Here is a 3,806-nt window from a genome sequence, read left to right on the forward strand (position 1 = left end):
ATTAGCATGGAAGAAAGAAATGCAATCATTAGCAAATCTTGCAGCAAAGCATAGAAACAGGGATGATGCTTGTGCCACTATCTAGCAAGTAGCACCTAAATTCGGAAAAAAACGAATAATGGACAAGTTTAGTTGCATGTCGCATTCGATCAAATGCGATGTTTCCACTTTATTGACAATTCTATGAAAACTAAAATAGAATGGAGCTCGACAACACTATACATATAAATATAAAGATCAAAGTTTCTGAATGGAAAAGTGTGAGAGGGTGAAGTGTAACGAAATTTCAAGATTTTGCAGGCAAATCTTGCTGATATGCTAGAGAAATGAATTTACCTTGTTGGAAGATGAGCTTTACATGAAAATGTAGTTCTAGCATCTCTAAGCAATTTCCACCACCTTCGAAGAAGATAGTGGAATAAGGTAGTCTATCTCTGTTTTAAATCCCATGCTCAAAATGCATAGTTTGAAATGCTATAGATGCCTCAATGAAACACTCCATATGACTAGGAACTCAGTGATTGAAAGGTTTCAATTGGTAATCTTCACAAATAAAAATAATTTGGGGTTTTCTTCTAATTCTTCAGGCGTAGGACGGATGCACCTGCGATCCTTCCAATTATTTCTTGCAAAAGAGAGTTTTTCTTCTTCTAATTTACATGTTTTCCCTTGGCATTAAGGAGAGAAAGAGGAGCTAGTTATCTCACTAACACTAATATATGCATATGTATGATCCAGCCTGCTACTAACACAACTATGATTCACTACTAGAGATCAACAGAACCAACGCAAAGATGACTTTTCTGGATAACTGTCGAACTGTAGAATTGAAGAGCATCTTTAGCATTCTTATTAGTAGTATTTTTCACTTACATGTTGTGCATGAACAGGGAATGATAGGCCCTTGCAGAGACAATTTGAACTTTGATTCGATGCTCGGGATCCCAGTTGAGGAATTGGTCATTCACAAATACCTTGTATCATTCATATGGCATATTAGGATCTATGAGGAATTACATCAAACACTTGATGTGCATATGTACCTTACTAGGATCTATGAGGAATTACATCAAACACTTGATGTGCATATGTACCTTATCCAAAGAGTTGAGGTAATCGACAACCCTCTCCCTGTGCACTAGGAAGGTGTGCTCATCCATCTCTATGTTCGGTGAGCCTCTTCATGAATAGTGAACATACATTTTGAGAAGGAACCATCGATGGAAGGATCATGAATTAGTTGTGTGGACTTACTTTCCCCACCAAAGCTCATTGGCAGTGGTTTCATCCTTGACAACACGCTTGTACCTCGGCGAACGGCCAGTCTTCGCGCCGGACAAGGTAGCCAAGGCTCCGGTCGATGTTATGAATGATCCATATTCATGTTTTATGGCTTGCTCGTAGAGTTCTACAAGGAATTCGTGATTCTTTCAATGAGAATGAAATGTGATGATTTGAGTGATGAAGAGGAGATGAGAGCAGATATCGACCGGGGAGAGGTTGTAGAGGACATGGGTAAACTTGAGGGCGCTGTCGCTGACGCTGATGGTCGACGTCAAGTAGTGGTGGTGCTCGGCGTCGACCTCTTCTTCTGCAGGGAGTGCAGTTCGTCGATGGTCTTCGCCTTCACCGGTGGCGCGCTGTCGTCATGGCAGATCCCGTTCTCTGGTTTCTCCCTCCCGTGCGTCTAGATCTTCGGCAGCCCATTGGAGAACGCCTCCGCTCACCAGGAAACGAGAAGGAGCACAACGTCGTAAGAGGAGAGGGAAAGATAAATGGCTTAGGTTTGGGAACGCGAAAACATGGCGCCGAAAAGAAAACAGCGAGGGAAAGGAAAAAATCGAAGGGGGGAAATGACCAAATTCAATTACAACGGTTTTTTTAAAACTGTTGTCGTAGCCACAAAAAATTCGGATAAAGACAACGGTTTATAAAACCGTTGTAAAAAGTGTTGTCGTTTTAAAAAAAATCGCTCAATGACAACAGTTTTGCCAAAACCGTTGTCTTTTATATTTAATGGGGAGTTCAAAGACAACGGTTTTGGCAAAAACCGTTGTCTTTGAGCAAATACGCAACGCTTTCTCTTAAAACCGTTGTCGTAGGGGTGTTGTCGTTTGCAGTTTTTGTTGTAGTGTCTCTAAAGTAAAACCCTGCTACTCGAACCAAAGGATTCATTCCACAGATCGATATAAAGGGAACAAATCTAGTCAATTGATCAATGATTACCCAGCACGTCATATCCTCTTCGTGTCCTGGGTAATACCACAACAGGGTCTATCATAACATGCACTCACTCCATTCCAGTATCCGAATCTACTGAAATAATCTTGCTAGTCCCCGATGTTCAACCTTCACTTGTTGACAACTGGACATCAAGCTACAAAATCCGCGATGTGTCACTCCTTGTCATTCGACCTATCGGAATGCTTCAAGTCCCTATACATCGGGTGCCACCCGAATGTATCACAAATCCATATCAAGGTGTTTCCTGTAGTAACTCCTCCCGGACAAGAAGTGGCTCAAGAACACATATAACCTCCCATGGGATCAAGGAATCTCGTATAAATGAGGTCACCTCATTTTCAACACGAACAATGATAGCTGCTAATCTCAAATCATGAGTTGAATAATTTTTCTCATGGTCTTCCAGCGGTCAATTAGAATATGGCACCACTCGACCGTGCTGCTCCAGAACTGCACCTAACTTCTAGTATGATACATCTATGCAAAGTACAAATCCGTCTACACAAGAAGGTGAAGCTAAGATTGTACAGTTATCAGTATTTCGTTTCGATTCATAAAACTAGTCTCAGAAGCATATGTCCAGGAAATTTCCAAACTCTTCCTAGACAGTCAAGTCAGCGACATAACAACACTGGAGAAACCCTCAACCAATCTCCGGTCAAATCCAGCCAGACCAAGGTAGCTGTGAGTCTCCTGTACAGACTCCAACTACTCCCAACTGATAACAGCTTCTATCTTCGGTGGATCCATAGGTGTACCCCTACTGGTGACCATGTGTTCTAAAAATCCCACAGAAGACAATCAATATGTTGGAGTGTATATTAAAAGGCTAGCTTTTGTATAAACAGTTATAAGAATCACATTGGTCAAGTGTCTACATTTATATATACCAAATGTAGATATTCAATTAATTTATATTGTAGATAACATAGTGTGTGGTGTCACACACAGAAGAACGTGTTATCGGTTCTTTATAAATTAAAAACAGTAGCTCACGACCAAGATGGAAAGGAACAAACCATTGGAAGGTCGTAGTGTAATTAGGTATTAGTTTATCTTAACTATATAATTACACTAGTACACTTAGAGTGTATTGAGCAGGACCATTTAAGGTAAGTTCTTTTTATACTGATTTAATAAAAGAACTAGACCTTAGTTATTATGGAAGTGTGTGTGCTCTTATTCCTAATATAATAACAAGCATATATATTTAATATTTATTTCTTGGACTTATCAAAGGGTGAGATTTAGTTCGATAAATCAAAATGCTCGATAAGTTGGGAAATGATGTTACTTATAGTGTGACTTGTTGATTATAGAAGGAAACTGTGTCCTACTAATCTAGGTTGATAATGCCCCCAAGAGGAGCTCATAAAGATTGTCATGTTAAACCTTGCAGGTGGACTTAGTCCGACATGACGATAAGGTTGAGTGGTACTACTCTTGGACTAATTTATTAATTAAATGAGTTGTCAGTAACTCACTTAATTAGTGGACATTCGACATCTTAAACACAGGGAGACTAACACACTCATAATAAGAAGGAGCCCAAAAATGTAATT

The 3,806-nt window shown here is 39.8% G+C and overlaps 1 long non-coding RNA gene across 1 annotated transcript; it reads right to left on the minus strand.

The window, feature by feature from the left end:
• Positions 1 to 581: 581 nt before the first annotated feature.
• Positions 582 to 1,133, minus strand: LOC122044379. Its single transcript, XR_006129528.1, has 3 exons — positions 1,095 to 1,133; positions 874 to 974; positions 582 to 604 (listed from the first exon to the last, which is right to left on the minus strand). It is a non-coding gene; the product is annotated as an uncharacterized LOC122044379 (long non-coding RNA).
• Between the last annotated feature and the right edge of the window lie 2,673 nt (positions 1,134 to 3,806).

The sequence above is a fragment of the Zingiber officinale genome, chromosome 2A (assembly GCF_018446385.1).
Source record: "Zingiber officinale cultivar Zhangliang chromosome 2A, Zo_v1.1, whole genome shotgun sequence".
Taxonomy (NCBI): domain Eukaryota; kingdom Viridiplantae; phylum Streptophyta; class Magnoliopsida; order Zingiberales; family Zingiberaceae; genus Zingiber; species Zingiber officinale.